The sequence below is a fragment of the Triturus cristatus genome, chromosome 6 (genome assembly GCF_964204655.1).
Source record: "Triturus cristatus chromosome 6, aTriCri1.1, whole genome shotgun sequence".
In the NCBI taxonomy this organism is placed as follows: domain Eukaryota; kingdom Metazoa; phylum Chordata; class Amphibia; order Caudata; family Salamandridae; genus Triturus; species Triturus cristatus.
The window spans coordinates 383,359,953-383,378,744 of NC_140589.1; the positions used below are offsets into that span (position 1 = coordinate 383,359,953).

Sequence of the window (18,792 nt, forward strand, 5' to 3'; positions counted from 1 at the left end):
TCCTTGATTCGCGATATTTAATGATTCTGAGTGCCTCAGGTGATTACAATGTAATTGGGCTATGTGCTTGCCAATACTTGAGTTGAAATATTTGGTTTTATGTTGTGTTTTGCAGGAGAGTGGTTGTTTTTGTGTGAAGAGATAAAATTGGTTACTGAGAGCTTCTAAATTGAGATGCTACTTTAGTAAGTGAGAAGAGTTACCAAAGCCTTCTTTTGGGGTCCAGAACATGATTTGTGACTGTCTGAGTTGCTATGTGGTGTAGTCCTGAACCAAAGCAAGTATTATCACTCTCTGTTATGACTTGTTCGACCTGGCCATTGCTGCAGGCTCACCACCAAACTATTTGTCTTCACAACTTCTGTTTTCTGAACCTGTTGTTGTTAACTTTTAGTACTATGTGCATTTTACCAGCAGCAAAATGCTTGTGCTCTTTCCTTTAAACACAGCAAAAATGGTTTACACCCAATTGGTCTGTTTAAATTTACTTGTAAGTCCCTAGTAAAGTGGTACTACAGACACCCAAGGTTTGTAAATTAAATGCTACTAGTGGGCACTTACCACATATTGGGCCACCCACTTAAATAGCCCTTTAGAACACTACACAGACCTGCCATTGCAGCCTGTGTGTGCAGTTTTAAACTGCAATTTTGATCTGTCACATACATTTTCGTCAGGCCTAAACCTTCCATTTTAATACACACAAGTCACTCCTAGGGTAGGCCCTAAACAGCCCATGGGACAGGATGCATTATGTTAAAAAAGTTGAACATCTGCTCTTAAGTTGTACATGTTCTGGTGGTGAAAAACCCCCAAATTCACTTTTCACTATTAAAAGGCATACCTCTCCGATAGGATAACATTGGGTTACCTTATTAAATTTAATAAGTGATATGTTTTATTTGGGAGCAGATATAAATGTCATGTTTGGTGCCAGGGAAACTGTAGTTTAAACCACTCTTTAATGATAATGTCAGATTTTTACGTCACAGTTCGGAAAATGCCCCTTTTAAAAAGTTGCTATTTTCTTGTCCTAACCATTTGAGGCCTGCATCCTGTTTCCTGGGTCACAAGACTAACTGTAGCTGGCAGTTGGCCTTTGTGTATTCCTCCCAGAGATCAACACAATGGAGGGATTCAGTGTTGGCAGAAGGCCATCCAAGGCACAATGGGGGGTGGGTGGGGGATCTGTGCAGAGAAATACTTGCCCTTCAAAGACATTGCCTCAGCCCACACACAAATAACTACACACTAGCCTATTGTGACTGCAGACAGACTGGGACCAGGACACAGAAGCAGGAAATTTGAAACACTTCAGCTTCTTGACCTGTGGAAGACTCAGAAGAAAGACTGCTCTGCTGCCCTGCTTTTAGAAGGACTGCCCTGCAGCAATGCTGCAGGAAGGACCACCCTGATGCCTTGCTTCCAGAGGAAGGACGACTGCACCTGGTCCTTGACCCCAGAACCACCAGAGTGACTCCAAGCGCTAGCTGACTGGCCTCTTTTTCTGAGATACAGGGTCAAAACAAGCTCCAAAGACCTGCTTGCATCTGCCCAGACTCAATTGTACCTGTCTGTGCCCTGCTACAGCCCTTTTCTGGAGTGAGACTTGATCCCCAAAAGGTGCCCACAGGTCCTACACCCTTGGGTGACATCAGAGTGTAATCCTCCTGGCCAAACAGTGCGGTTTCTCAGAACCGACACAGCACAATGCAACTCGATGCAAGACTTTGCATCGCAGCACCTTGATACCCCTGATCAGCAGCTTCTTCGGAACCAACATAGTGCTTCTTCTCAACCAACATAGCGCAGCTCCTCACCTGAACCAATGCAGTGTAATGCAACACTCCACATATAGGATATAAAGTACAATTCTGAGTAAGATTAAGCTAGTCTCAGTATCCGGCCCACGATCCATCGCAGTCAGCTGGAACTTGTGACCTTTGTCCTGGTTCAGCATGACCAGATAGCCACAGTTGGGGGTTTGCTCCTTTAGGCACTATACTTACCTTAAAACTTTAAAATTGCATATCTCCGGTTCTACTGATTGAGTTTTTGTCATTTTCGTGTCAAAAAATTTATTTTGGTGTAAGATTTTTCTTGCATTGTGTTTTCACTTTATTGCTGGTTGTGTACTACATAAATACTCTACACCTTGCCTCTAAGTTAAGCCTGACTACTTTTATACCATGCTACTAGAGGATTAAGCACAGGTTAATTTAGTGGCTGTTTCTAGTTTACCCTTACAAGAATTTTGGTTGTTGCTTGAGAAGGCGTCACACCCCAGCCAAGCAACAACCCAATGTCACACATGACTGATTTCACTTAAGGCCCGATTCTGATGCGGGTTGGAAAAGCTTCTCGACCGAATCGGTTGGGAAATAGTTTCCGACCCACTCTGATCGGTAGAGCCCGACCGACGGAGTACGATGCATCCGGATGCTTCCTGATACGATTTGGTTGGACTCCCAATGTTCCTAACCGCATCATAATTTGGCCCTCGGTCAGGAAAACACGTTTCCGATCCGATTTGGAAGGAGCAAATGCCGTTAGGAGGCCTTCCTAACCGCATCAGAATCAGGCCCTAGGTGGGAATGCTTTCCTAACCGCATCAGAATCAGGCCCTAAGTGTGAGGGAACCGTGTGTTTCCTTTATTGTCCCTAGATTAGGCTGTCTGTTTTGCCAAAATATTGAATCAAAAACATCGTGGCTGGAATATTGTGGTGTTGTAATGTTGTGGGACTTATTATCAAAGGTAAGATTATTGTTTGTTTATAGGTATTTGATATCATTTATTTAGATACAGTTCTATATCATATCGTTATATTTAATTTAATTGTATAAAATATCATTTTATATTTAGTTTGATAAATCTTAATAGTTTTAGTACTCTAAGGTATTAGTAATGTAATAATATATCTGCTTAATTTATTACAGTATAGTTTGTATGTTTTTATATGATTTTAGACATTTTAATGAGAATTTGTTAATTTAGTAGTCGACTGTTGTATTTGTAGGAGACTGAAGTAGGGAGTTTCTTAAAATGTAAATGGTTGTTATTAATGTATAATATTTTTGTATGTAATTGAATCTTTTAATTGAACATTTATTGTGCAATTAATTAATTAATTGAATGAATGTTCATATTAAAATTACATTATTTAATTGGTAACAGGTTATCATTTTATTTAATTAACACATTTTAATAAATGTACAATTTATTGATTGATTGATTTAATTAATATGTTTTCGGTGTTTGTTTTTTAGGGTATTTGGCAGGGAACAGTTTTAATTTACAACATTTTTAAGAATATTTTTATTGTATTTTTTTGTTCTATAACATTTGTATTATTAAGTGTTTGTTTTCTTTTAAATTTTAAAAATACATTTATTGTTTTAAATATGTTGTAATTGTTTTGTGTATGTTTAAATGTTTTTTGAGAAACAATTAAGAAGTGGAAATAGTAAATCTGGCCCCTCAAAAGTCCAACACCTTCTCTACTGTCGATCAGCTTGCAGTGGGAATAGTAAATTTGACCACTCCAAAGTCCAACACTTTTTCCTGCTTTTACCTACATTGGAGTCAGAATAGTTAATTGTGACCTATTCAAAGCCAAAACCTTTCCCTGTTATTGCTCAGACTGGAGTGGGAAAAGTAAATCTGGTCACTCCAAAGTCCAACACTTTACCTATTTTTGCTTATGTTGGAGTGGTAGTAGCAAATTTGACCCCCTACCACAAAAGCCAAGACCCTTTTCCTACTTTTGCTTATATGTAGTGGGAATAGTAAATCAGACCCCTAAAAAGCCCCAAACATTCCCCAATTTTACTTATGTTGGAGTCTAACCTAACCCTTACAAAGTTCCACACTTTCCCTAATTTTGCTTAGATTGGAGTGAGTCTGGGAAATGTGACCACTGCAAAGTCCAGTGCTTTGATTACTTTTGCTTATGTTGGAGTGGGATTAGTACATTTGCCCCTCCAAAGTCCAAAATGTTCCCTATAGTTGCTCAGATTGGAGTGGGTATAGTAAATCTGACTACTGTTATGTTATGTTATGTTATGTTAATGAAGATCTTAAAGCGCACTATTACCCAAGAGTGACCTGGCGCTGAGCACTGCCAAATGGTTGTCGAAGAGAAGATGGCTATTCAGAAAACAGACAGGTTTTCAGCCCCTTCCTGAAGGAAAGGAGCTTGGTAGAAATCCTAAGATGCACTGGTAGGTAGTTCCAAGCTTTTGCAGCACAAACGATGAAACTCCCGCCACCCCAGTTAGCTTTTTTCACTCGAGGGACGGTCACTTGCTTTACTTTCGAAGAACGCAGCGTTCTTCCGGGGACATACCATTGTAGGCGTTGTCTCAGGTAGTCAGGCCCACTTACCTTCAAGGACTTACAGACTGTGCAAAGCGCTTTGAATTGTGCACGTTGTTTTACTGGGAGCCAGTGAAGATGTCGAAGTCCCTTTCTCACGGAGATGAACCTTGGTGTGCCCGTAAGCAGCCTGTCTGCAGCATTTTGCACAAGCTGGAGTCTGATGTTCAAGTTCAGACTATTGCAATAATCCAGCTGAGACAGAATGAGCGCTGTGACTGCTGTCCTAAAGCTGTCCTGTGGTAGAAAGAATTTTATTTTCCTCAAAATTCTGAGGAGAAAGAAGCTTGTAGAGACACCCCCACTGACCTGATCGCCAAAGGTCAGTTTGTTGTCCATAATAACCCACAGTTTCTTGGTTTTCATAATAGGGGCTGGGGGCATTCCCATTTCTTCAGGCCACCAGTCTGGCTTCCAGAGATGAGGGTTATTGCCAAATATGAGGACCTCCATTTTACCTGCATTGAGTTTCAAGCAGTTAGAAGACATCCAGCCAGCAATGGCTTTCATGCAATTGTGGCATCTTGAACCAGTTTCCACTTCTTTGCCTCGCTGTACGGACAGCACAATTTATGTGTTGTCCGCGTAGGATGTTAATTGGAGCCCGAAAGATCTTATCAGGGCTGCCAGCGGGCACATGTATATGTTAAACAGCGTGGGACTAAAGGACGAACGAACCCTGTGGCACCCCGCAAGGAAGGGAAAAAGGCTTAGACCTATCCCTACCCAGGTCCATTGTTTGAATTCTGTCGGCCATTAAAGATTTCAGGAGATTCCAGGCCTTACCCTGAACCCCCACAGTCAATAAACGGTCCATCAGAACTTCGCGATGGACCGTATTGAAGGCTGCTGACAGATCCAACATGATCAGGATCGCCATGCCTCCCTGGTCCATGGCCTCTCGTACCTCCTCCGTGGCTTTGATCAGGGCGAGCTCCGTGCTGTGTTCAGCATGAAAGCCATATAGCGTGGGATCTAGCAAACTGTTGATCTGAAAGAACGTGCTAAGTTGCACGTTCATAGCCCTCTCGATCATTTTTGCCAGCAATGGGAGGCGCGAGCTAGGTCTATAGTTGTTCGGATCCCTTAGACCCAGGTTTGGCTTTTTTATCACCATGAATATTGAGGCTGATTTCCAGGTTTTAGGAAACTGGCCTGACTTAAAGATGGTATTAAACAAAGGGGTAAGGATGTAGCCAATGACCTCAGGGATGCCTTTAATCACCGACACTGGACAAGGGTCCAGGGGAGATCCGGATTGGGTCGCCATCAGAAGATTAATTACATCTTGAATTTTGAGTGGTGTGAAACCCTCTAATGTAGGTGATGATTTGGTGGCAATGGGCACTGGCCTAACTAAAACCTCAACATCCTCTCTTTGCTGATGGCTAAAGGAAGAGAAAATGACTTCCACCTTATTCCGAAAGAAGGAGGTTAACGATTCACAGAGTACTGGGCTACTGTGTGTGTTGGGTGTGGCAGGGTTCGTTAGTTTGGTTATAATTTTAAAAAGTTCTCTAGAGGAGGATTTGGCCTCATTGATCTGCTCCGCAAAATAAGCTTTTTTGGTTTCGAAGAGTAGCTTTTTATAGTTTGAGAGGCTTGCTTTATAAGCCTCTTTATTGATGGTGTTGTACCCTTTCCTCCATGCCCGTTCCAGCCTCTTACAATCAGTTTTGTGCTTTTGTAAGTTATAAGAGTACCAGGGGGCTGAAAGAAGGGCTCGCTTGGGGGTATACAGTTTAACCGGGGCTAGTTTACTGCATGCAGCCTCAATCCATCCTGAGTATGCAGGCGTGGCCTCCTCCACTCTGGCTGAAAGACTCGTGGCTATTGCTTTCAGAAGATTCCCTAGGTCCAAGCTATTAATGTTTTTCCAGACCCGTATTGCTATCTTCTCCCTGGGCTCTGGTTTAGATTGGTGATGTGAGGTTCGTGATAGTTTCAAAATAATGGCGGCATGATCTGCCCAGGGGAGTGGCAGTACTTCGGTGAGGGAAAGGCTGGAATTATTGGAAAGAATTCCATCGAAGGTATGTCCTGCTACATACGTAGGGCCTTCTACCCGCTGGTCGAGGTCCCCTCCACGCATTCTATGCTTCAACCTCAAATTATCCAGGTGCGAGGGATCCTCCAGGTGAAAGTTAAAATCCCCCATTATTGTAATAGAGTTTGCACACAACCCCTCCTCCAGGAGTGTACCAATGCAATCAAGGACCGCACCTCTGGGGCCCGGGGCGGTAAATGAGAATAGCTTTAAATGAGTCCTAGGGGAAATACGTACACTTAATGACAGCGCTTCACAAGCTCATTTGGAGGCTGTAGTGAAAGTGGGATCTAGGCTGTTATGATAAATAACTGCCAGCCCTCCAACCCTCCACTACTCCAAAGTCCAACATTTTTCCTTACATTGGAGAGGAAATAGTACATCTAACCTTTTCCAAAATCCAGCACTTACTGTAATTTTGCTTACAGTGGGGTGTGAATAGTCAGCCCCTCCAAATTGTAGCACTGTCTCTAGTTTTTCTTATGTAGGAGTGGAAGTAGTAGATCTGACTCCTCCAAAGTCCAGCACTCTCCCTGATGTTGCTCAGATTGGAGTGGGAATATTAAATACGACTCCTCCACAGTCGAACACGTTCCCTACTGTTAATAAGATTAAGGTAAGAATAGTAAATCTGACTCCTTAAAAGTCTAGCACTTCCCCTACTATTGCTTGGTTGGGATTGTTAACCCCTTGCATGCCCGCCCCTTTCCCCGCCCAGTGCCGCGCCTTTCATTAGCGGGCGGAGTTCATGACGAGCTGGACTCGTCATGGGCACAGCGCCACCGCAGCCCATGACGAGTCCAGCTCGTCATGGGCATTGAAGGGGTTAATATATATATATTTTTTTTAAAAAATCTTTTTAGAATATTTTTCAAAAATTAAATCAAGCAATTTCTTTATTTAATTTTCTAATGTTTTGGTAATATACTTTTACATAATTTGCTATGTTTTTGTAATAGATATATTTATTACTTTTTTCTATTGTGAATTAATAATGTATTGTGATGTATTTTATTAATTGTTTAAATACATTTTAATTTTCAAAAGTATTTGATTTTTTCAAACATTTTTTATTAAATTATTAAATCTTCAATAGCTAAATTACATTAAATTAAATATTATGTTATATGTAATACACTTGATATACATATCTGTTTTTTTCATAATTTTGTTGTCCACAATATTTTTGTTTTGATATTTTTGTAGTTAACATACAAGTATGAAAACACAATATTGTGGTTCCTGTTATTTTTCTAGTGTTATTTATATTTCACAGTATTTTTGTTCCCAATATTTTGTCATAGATCCATCTGTTCCTAAGTGCTGGACTTGCATAGTGGAAAGTGAGGGGTGCAATGTGGATGACATGGTTTGACTGAGTTTTATCTCTGAGTGGGGAGAAGCACTTGCTTCTTTTTATATCAGCAAACTTTGATGAGATTGGTGTTTCCACATATGGCTTCTGTTTTCCCAATTCCTCAGCAGGGCATCCGATTTCTCTCATGTGTGTCAGGTCATAAATAGCATTCACAATGATACGGTCTCTAATAATATTTTGTCCCGAGAAGGCTGAGGTCTGTATTTCATTTAAGTAAAGTGGAAGATATATCCTTTATTTAAACGTTAGTGTTCTTGCTGGTGTTGTCAAATGTCTAGTGACGATAAGGCATTGCCTAAATTCTGCACAACATTCTCTAATTTGGCTACTTCTGGAAGACATCATTAAGTTACCTTTTAAAGAGCACATCCTGCCACCCTATAGTGCAGGTAAGGTTCACCCTCAGGGAAAACAGGGCAGTGCCAAATGGCAGTAAGCGTGGTCAGTGGAATATTGTATCCCAACATCTAGGCTAAACTTCATTTAAACTTAAATGTTCAAACCATGGAACTTGACACCATGTATGTCTTCGTTTTTAAATTGCACAAATCTAGATGGGGTGCAACAGAGCGTTGTACATTATGATGGGTGCTGGGAGACAATAAAAGATTACGTGTATCAAGTATTTCACATACTTTTAATTATGCTTCCTATTTACATTTTTAGATACAGGGACAGTACGTGGTTTTCTCAGAATCACACGATTTTCAAGTGAGGTTTTAAAGTCAGACGTTTAGGCACTCACCATATGTCCTCTCCAATCGAAAAGTTGGCAATTTACTTTTTCAAAGTGAACTCTATCCCCAGTGTCAGCAACACCCAGATTTTAAATGTATACATCAAAATACAAAATGCATACACACAGTATAAATAAAATCCTTCCTGCGCACACATATAATCGAAGTAGAAACGCAATGACTATTGCTACTGTCGATTTATCTAAATGTATGTATGGATTTGATGTATTGAGCGTACACCTAGCAACACAGAACTGTAAGGAGACGTTTTATATTCCAGTAGGTGCTGGGAAGGTACAAAGGTGAAAGGAGGGGGCACCGGGAACTTTCTAGGTATAAAAGAATCACAGGTGAAACCTGAAAATAGGGGAGAAGCACACACAGTATGGTGATATTGGGCCTAGAAATGACACTGGGAATGATTAATTGTTTTTTCCCTTTATGATGATTTCACATAAAATACACAAAGAAGACACATGAACATGCACAAGTGCACAAGAAACCATTCCTGGTTGTTTTAACGGGTGCGCCTTCAACAGGTAAACGGTTGCCATCAAATGAAAAAAGTATGGAGTTCAGATTTTGTCATCAATCACGTTTTATCTTGCTCATTATATTCTATTTTTAGAAATTTTTTTTTCCTCCGCAGTAACGCATAGCAATCCTTCAGATCGTCTTCTTTTCATTGAAACCTGGTGCGCCTGTGCGTAGATAGGAAATCAAGGCATCTTTTCCCATCAGGGTACCACAATGTGGGAAGTTCAGAGACAATGAAGACAGAAGACACAAAGGGGAAGCTATTTTTACTCCTTTCATCCATATGCAGTTTTTATATCCGCCTGAGAGAGCATCAAAGCTTCGGAGTAACAGATCTGAAGTTACCACTGAACAGAAGCTTTGCGCTCAACGTCCACAATTGCTTCTTGGCTATTTCAGTAATCTGCCTTTTCATGCCATCGCTTAGTGGCTTCTTGAATGGTCAATTCGAAGGGACACAAGAAAGTAATGCCACTCTTTCAAAAAGGAACCAGTCTGGGCTGTTCAGGTACCCGTGCATAGCACTATTTTCGTGGATTCATAAATGAAAAAAGAAAGTATATATACGACACATATTATTACATGTATGATAATATCTCTAGCTCAGGAGCTGCAACATCTAATTTAACTGATCCCAAAAAGGGCATTGATCTCACGGGATAAGGGATGAACATCGAATAACTACTTCTCTCCATTAACCTTAAGGGAGCATTTTTTATACATTCCTTGATATACAATTCAGAATAAGTGCAATATGGGCTGTATTCTGTACAATCATCTTTCGAACATAAAGTGTTGAATTGCTTTAGAAGATCAGAGTAAAATAGGAGAAGCAAGGAACAAGCAGGAAAATAAGATGAATTGTTTTCAGCTATCATTTTTGCCACTCAGATTGTTCAATGTCTCATCCAGTCAGTGGAATTTGGAGCAATCATTGCCATGGAGGACTAATTCCTGTCAATCTGGATCCATCTGGGTCCAATCCTTAGCGCTCTTCAAAGCCACTGTGTTCAGTCATTTCACCAAAGCAGCTGAGAAACGGTATGCTCCCCAATGTATGCATCACATCAAAATTAAAATGAAAAATAACTATTTAAAGTGTATATGACATGTCAACTGATTCAAGGATGACAATTGTAAAAATAAGTGCCAGAAAATGCTCCCCTTCACTTTCTATGAAAAGATATAAGCACATACAATCTACAAATACATTTAGTAGCAGTATTAGCATAACATAGTATTCGAAGTTACAGTCCTATATTTAAAGACTCATATTATCTAGGGATTTTAATGCCTTTTTTGTTAAAAATGGTAACTCAAATAATGAACCAGTTTGAGAGACCACAGACTAGCTTCATTAGCTATTTGTTTAATTGGAAACTATACATGAAAGTTCTAATCTCAAAAATAATCTTAACACTTTGAAACAAAGCACTTAGAGGCACAGGTCACGTTGACACGCACAGTTGTGAAAATGTATTGGATATTGACTGGAAATTGAAGACAGACATTGTCAAAAGTCAGTGCGTAAATTTGAACAGATCACTCTTCCTGCTGATGAATCACCTATGTCTAATACTAAAAAAATTCCATGTTGGTCATGAAGTATATTGCCACTAACCTAACTTTAGATGCACAATGTTTCTTTCAACCGGAACAATATATGCAGCTGAAATTATAATGAGAACCCCTTCCTCGAATGCCAACTATTGGTGTCCCTGTTGGGAGTAGCTGTGAAACTCAAAGGCAGAATTGTAGTGGGCCACTCATTTAATAGGTTTCAGCTGGTGATACAGAGGCACTGGCAGAGAAAATTAAGTTTTGCTATGGCTGTAGGAAGGAGAGGAATCTGAGGGGTGAAGAATTTGGGCAAAATCGTGAACTTTAATGGCTGCATGCCAGATACCCCTGCAAAGCAAAAGACACCAAGATATTCATGTAATAAACTCCAGCGGCCATGGAAACTAATCTCTTAGTACTTTAGTCAAGGGGTACATTTTGATGGTTTAGATCTTGATGTTTTAGTAATATTCAATGATCTGCAGCAAGAAAAAGAAAATGTTTAGTCTATATTAGTCACACAGTTCTCTCCTAATGAGTGGGGAATAGAACAAGGAACACCAGAAAGTGGTCTTAAGTTCAAATCCACCTTCTGACCACAAGAAGAAGCCAATCTCATTTAGGATTCGCACAATGTATTGGGCACGATTGTGTCACACCATTCACAAATTCTTACATAGCTAGACTCAAGTATCATTTCAGTGTATCTATGGATGATTTTGCAACTCTTAGGAATCTTCAAATGGATGACACAGTTAGGATAAAGCCGCCAGATGGGGGTAGTCATGTTGTATTACTTAGAAACTTATTTGAGAGAGGCATAAAGACACCTTAATGATACAATATGTTGCGAAAAATTAAATGAGAACTGCATTGTTCATCTTCAAAAATACTAACTTCACTAATCAATTTTTGGTTACAGGTAGATTCTAGAGATGTGGAGTAGGTACGTTTTTATGATGTGAGCAACCTATTTTTCCGTCATTATATCAAGAAAGACTCATAAAAAAGCACCTCCAGGAGGGCTTAGTGTGAGTAGCATAGGCAGGCTAACTTAGTATGTTTCACTTTATTTAGATAGGGTTTTAATTAATACATTATCAACTTTTGTTAAGGGCACTGGAAATGTGATAAAAATATGGAGAGGTAATCCCTTGAGACTAATTGGTTGTTGGCTATTCTTGACATGCACTCATTGTACATGTTCAGAGAGCATAAGGATTGTATTACCTCCCTAAACTAATTTTTATCAGACCATCCAAATTGCATATTGCAGATGCCGCTTGATGTTGGCAAATTCATTTTAGAGAATAATTATTTTCATTTTGAGTGTGAAAACTTTATGCATGTAGAGGCATGGCTACGGGTATCTCCTTTGTCCCTTTATGTGATCATTTTTTGATGGATATTTTGAGCATACTCATGCATGGTTTTCTGAACTACAAAAATGTTATTCTATCCAAGTATGATTCAAATACATCGATGATTTATTAATCTGTTAATGATACACAGCAGCTTATAATGGTAAAATATTGACATCCTTAACCGTAGTCCATGGACTCTCAAATGTAAAAATATTGTCCCTCAAGACAGTATTGAATTTCTTGATTTTAGAATTTCTGTTTTCAAGGTAAGTATTTATATGTCTTTTCCCAAAAGTTGCCTCTAATTCAATGCTAAGGGCAGATAGTTTCAATAGATGCAGAATTATTAATGTTGTCGTTAGGTTGAAGAGAAATTGCATATATGAATCAAGATATTTTAAATAAAGCAGATGCTATGACACAATGATTAAAAAATCATGGATATTCTGTGAAGAATCTGATGCAAGTTAAGAAAGAAACAGATAAAAGAATAGATTTGACCTAACTACATCCAGAGATATATGTTGGATATCCATCCACAAGAAAACAAACTTAGAGTTTATAGGACTCACAAAATACAGGCACTAAATTGTGATAGATTGTTAACAAACACTGACATGTTTTAAATTAATATGACATTAAGAGGTAAGAATGAATGAATGAATTTGTAGTGTATCTCTACCTAATGTTTTGCAAACAAAATGGTTATTGTTGGCCCTTTCTGCAGGGTCATCCCCAAATGTTTTGTCGTCACCCCTCCTGTTTTCAGAATCCATTTTTGTTGGCTTTTAGGACTCTCTGCACCCTACCACTGCTAACCAATGCTAAAGTGCTTGTGCTCACTCCTTCAAATATGGTAAAATTGGCTAACACCCAATTGATGCATTTAATTTACTATACTTACTTTAAATCTTTGAAATTGCTTATCTGCAGTTCTACTTATTGGATTTTTGTTGTTTTGGTGTCAAATAATGTATGAAAATGTACTCTATTTTCGTAACATAGTCTGAGATTTTTTTGTTGTGTTTTCACTTTATTACAGTTTAAATGCTGGATAGGTACTTTGCATATTGCCTCTAAGTTCAGCCTGACTGATTTGATGTCAAGCCACCAGAGGGTTAAGCAAAGGTTAATTTAGTGACATTTATGGTTCACCCTGACAAGAAATATGGCTTTTGCTTGAGAAAGGGTTCACATCCACTGTCAAACAACGGTTATCCTCCAGAGAATTCTATAAATGTGTTGATTGCACTATTCATACATTTTCAGTACATAAAGGTAACTAGATCTCTGGGAGTAATGTCAAAGATTTCAATAACTGTAGAACCCATGATATTTAGCACAATAGCTGAACTTGTGGTATGTTATACATAAGTTACACAATCAGCCCACTAGGGCGACACATTATGGAACATCTTTGGGCTATTAAGAAGAGTGATGACAACTGTCTAGTCTTAAAAACATATGATTTAAACTATAAATTGATAACACCACAAAAACACATGAGGGGAAGGACTAGAGAAATTAAATTAAGGCAGTTGAAATTGCAACTTCTTGTCACCTTTTCCGCACTGATCCCCAATAGCTTGAATTCCAATGGAGGCTTATGTTATTTTCTTACATAATGACAAACAAATTTAAACAAATGTAATGATTCCATAAATTTGTTTTCATATGCATGGCTAGTTAGCTATCACAAGTGAGTATTCTGACAAGAGTTTCTCCTGGAAAGATTGCATATGTTGGCATGCAGAGGTTACGTCATTACTATTTAATTGATATTTAGAATCCTATACCGTGCTATCAAATGGCATTTGGCCTATATTCAGAAAAAATGTGGTAAGGGTTCTGTCTGATTATTCTGGAAACCCTAGTGTTGAAAAGGCCATTCTGGTTTATTTAAATAAAATGTATCTATTCTTCTAATTTACTGTGAAGCCCTCCAGTTCATGGTAATAACATTTGTTGTTAAATTCTCTGTCACTGTGAAAATTTGACATAACTAGACTATGTTAATAAACACACTTCTAAATTTCTAAATACATTTGTTTCAATTGCGAGATTATTAATTCATCTGTTACAACTATGTTCATTATGTAAATCATTAATATTCATAAATAATCTGTTGCCCAAATTTGCACATTTAGAAAAAGCTCTAACAAAACTATGGAAGGTAAGCTGCTATGGAATATATGGGCAGGCCTGACAAAATGTCTGATGTCAGAGAGACCAAGAATCCCTAAGAGAGAGAAATGCCAATCCTTAGTGGTATAAACTTTAACCTGTGGAGCAGAATCACCCCAAACAAGTGGTAGATACCTCAGTGATGGAAAAGCAATGAAAAGAAATGCAGAGCTCAGTCAATAAATAAATAAATATAAATATGCTCCCCAATGAAGATTAATGCAGTTCTCAAGCTCCTGAGAAGGGGGGATGTAGGCAGTGTAGATGTCTTTCAAACCTAAATCCTAGACCAATAAATATTATTCCCATGGTGTGGTAAACTCAAACCATGGCCCGCACCCATCTATATTCCACCAGGGGTGTCTTAATCCTGACAAATTAGCAGATGTTCTTTAAATGTCAGGAACGCTGCACTGAGCACGACTTTTTGTTGTCTTTCAAAGATGAACAGTCATCTCTCCTTGAAATCCCCCATCAAACATAGTAAATATTTTTTACTAACTCGCAAATCTGAATTGAAAAAATGCACAAAATAAACAGGCTTAACGCACGCCATTACATACACATATATACATATTGACTACGAATGATTTAAAGGAGGCATGTGACAATCCCATCCTGTTTTTCAATTACAGCATTTCTTGAAATGTACAGTAATACGAACGGGGGTGATGCATAGAAAGCGCCGGATACCCGACACACGCAGTTTGGGGCGTGTGTTTATCTTTTGCTGCTTGCCCGGCACCTGTGGTGGAGATATCTATCTTTCTACATTTGTTTGCCCAATCTGCCTGGGTAAAATGCACGATAAAACCACCGTTTGTTTATCCGGTCTCTTATCATCTAATAGGTGCACTGGGATTAGCTGACCTCGTGCCGGCTCGTGATGTACTGCTACTTGAGTCGCGCGCTGCCACTCCTAAATTATCTGCACATCAATAACGCAAAGCGAAATAATGTTTCTGCCGCCAGTCAGTGGATCTTCTTCTAGCTCATTATTATTATTTGTTATTTTATGTGCATATTTACACTCATGTTTTATTGTTGTATTACGGTTGATAATGCCACCATGAATCACGTGGAAACGCGCCAAGGAGCCTGAGGAAGGAGAGGGACTATTTTGTAAAAAAGGTGGTTTGTAATACAGGCCCAGGGGTGGGTGTTAGAGGTAGAAATACTGGAAGCCTGGTGCCTGGTTTACAAAGTCTCCTTAACAACTCGTGTTTTTAAATAAATAACTAATATAATAGCTGGGCCAAAAAAATAGCCCATATTACCCAGCTATACGCGTAGAATGTATAAATTGATATATGTTTTTAATTAAAGCTCTTGAAAATGGAGGCTGCAGCAAATTTTACATTCTTATTTTAGAATTGCTGCAATGTCTCGACGTGTAATGTAAGTATCTTACTATTGGGTGTAAACATATAGAGAATGTACTTTATTCACTAAACCACAGGGCTATTGCACCTTGGCGAGGAACAGCCATGCTTAGGCAAGAGACATTTTTAAATGTTAAAAAGCTTCAGCAGTAACATAGGTACATTGCCACACCATTCTAAGGCGAGAAAAAATTAATCGCACAATACGTCACCCACACTTCTCACAAGTGTTGAAATAAACAGATGGATGTAAGACCCATTAGTCTCAGTCTGGGATTCAAGTTGGCACGAAATACATGTGCAACAAAGAACACAACAGGATGCAACACGTTTTGGTGTAAGACAGTCAATCACGAGAACAATGTTCTTTTTTCATGATAAATGTAGTAGGCACAATATTATTGGGCACAGTTGGGGGTATATTCACAAGAACGTGTGATAACTACCACAAGAGTAGTCTAACGCAACTCTCAACATCTCTGCCTATCGCAGGAAAATTTTGCCGTGTCAACCAAGTATTCACAACGCGGTGGTAGCATGCGATAGTCACCAGATAACGCGTCAAATGTCAGTGTAAAAATCAACGCCACGCTGCAAAAAAGTGAAACACGAATGCAAAAAATAATGCGATGAGGCCAATCGCGGTACAAAAAGTAGCGAAAACCTGCCACAGGCTTGCAAATCTCACGCGTCTGGCGGGAGAATGCACCATATACACCACAGAAACAACACACCGGAAACAAGCCAAAGCACGTAGCAACATGGATGCACCCAGACCCAGAGCAGAGGCCAACGTGAACCCCACAACCCCCACAAACCACCAGCAAGGAACAACGGGGACGGCTGAGGAGAAGAGGGAGAGGAAGACAGGGTGCAGTCAGCAGCAAAACCAAATCAGCGTCACGGAGGTGGCAGAACAATACCAGCAACTGACCCACAAGTAGACCACCTGGAATGCAGTCAGAGTGCCGGGGAGGTCAATCGATGAGGCCAAGAGGTGCTGGCATTATGTGACAACCTAAACCAGGCACAAACCCGCTGCCAACAGGAAGGCTTCACGGCGACAGGAGGTGGCAGTACTGCGCCACAGGAGGAGCTGGAGGAAAGCGAGGCCACAATCATCAGTGTGGACACGGTGCAAGGAGTAGGGAGTACGGACACAGCTGGAGAGGACCTGACACAACATCAACAGGGTGAGTAATGACCGGGGAATGGGAGTATGGGGGGAGATGGGCTCAATGGCACACATGCACAACGAGGTGTAGCACACTGCACACCCACAATTAACCTGGATCATGTCCCTCATCTCCTTGGCACACTGCAGCACACACACATAGCAAGAACAGCACACCCACATTGACGACGTGGTACAATGCGCAAAGCCGACACTGCAGAACAGAGGACACAACTGGCTGTGCACATACAGTGAAACATGCCTATTACATCTGACAGAGCAGGAAACCGTGAAATGGAAATGTACGCGTACGACCTCACATCCGTCATGTAGTCGAAATGTACACTGTCCCGCAGCAGCAGTCAGAACCTCTCAAACAGTCACAATGTACATTGTCATACAGTCTGCATGTAACCCAGAACAATGCGCCAACATACATGTCAACACAATGTCAACATGCATCTCCCCTTCACATTGCAGAGGGGCACACAACACCTCCAGCAGAGCACAGAAGTCAAAACATCTGTGATGCTGAAGAGGACCATCACACCTTCAACACCAACCCCTACAACAGATAATGGACATCCCATGCAACCCACCACCAGGACCCAGGTAGCCAAGCTACTTAGAGGAGAACACCGAGCCTGCAACAGACCACACAGCAGGAAGCACCCGCAAGCACAGCTGGCTCACCACACTTCACCCACCCACACATGGCACCCCAATGTCATGTGTCAGCACACCAAAAGGAGGTGGTCCAACAGGTGTGGGTGGGGTCCGATCCCATGGAAGGCGAACTAGATCAATACGTTGGTGTCAATTACCCTTCAGGGACCACCTACACCCCACAAAGGAGACCCACACTGCCATAGGGACACATGCAGATGCACATTCACAGTACACAACCACGCCCAGGGGCACGCACATATCAGTCACAAACCCACGTTGGCCCTCCGTACGACAGCCCCGGCCACTCCCCTTATAAATTGAGTGGGTGACGACAAAGCTACATGTCCAAGCTCAAACCCGATACCTGCGGTGACATGCCTGCATCCGCTGTACACAGCAAAAGGTAATGTCGCAGGGCCCTGGGCCCCCATGCATACAACAAGACCACAGGGACACACGCAGACATGATGTTAAACTGGCTACGGGCACGTGTGCCTGGCCCCTTTATTGGCAGGGCCACATGTACAGTGACGCCTGAGCTGGATGTGGGTGGGGTGGGTACAAGTCAGCCCTCAGGGAGTTGTTGGTGCTGGCAACAAATACAACAGTTAACACAATGAATACGGAAACAGACAACACCACCATCACAGGGACAACTGCAGAGCATCATGGAGGTAGCCTGAACAAGTCCAGAGGGCACACAATGAGCAAACAGCAGTGTCCATGTTTTGCAGCGCATTGAGGTTTGGGCACTATAGCTGAGCGCGCCCATGTGAAGAAAAAGTCTTGGATTGTGTCCCTTCGAGATATTCCTGATGCAGATGCAGTGGGGTGTGTTGCACCTGCATCATCTTCCTCATCAAAGTCCCAGGACTCCCACACTGCTTGTGGTGACATCGCTGCGCAACCTCTCCACAGCACAAAACTCAATCAGTAACGGACAATGGCTTGCGGTGCACTGAGTCAGTGGCACCTGGGGTGCCGAGCAGGGTATCATTCTGATGATGGCATCCACGACAGGTGTGAGCAACTCCGTAAGTCTGTCAGAACCACCGTTTCAATTCTGGCAGATGGTGGTTGGAGGTAAGCTTGACTGCTCGTGCCAAGCTACCAAGGGGGTGAGCAGGGGTTATCATCAGTGTGCAACTCCCTTGCCCTGACTAGAGTGGTCGTTTCTGCCTGACTTTGGCGCAAGCCCTAGCCAACCAGAAATCCCATTTCTAACAATGAGTTACAGAGCAAACTGACATGGTGATATCCCAGACTCTTGTAAAGAAGATAAGCTCCCTGAATAGGGACACAATGCTCGTACATAGTCTATTACAGAGTTTCTAGTATATATCACATGACTACATTCTCATTGAGATACAGGCACGTGGATGGG

The 18,792-nt window shown here is 40.9% G+C and overlaps 1 protein-coding gene across 10 annotated transcripts in view; it reads left to right on the top strand.

Annotated features, from left to right (window-relative positions):
- MYT1L (myelin transcription factor 1 like) overlaps window positions 1-18,792 on the top strand; it is a 1,127,044-nt gene that overhangs the window by 478,142 nt on the left and 630,110 nt on the right. The window lies entirely within an intron of this gene.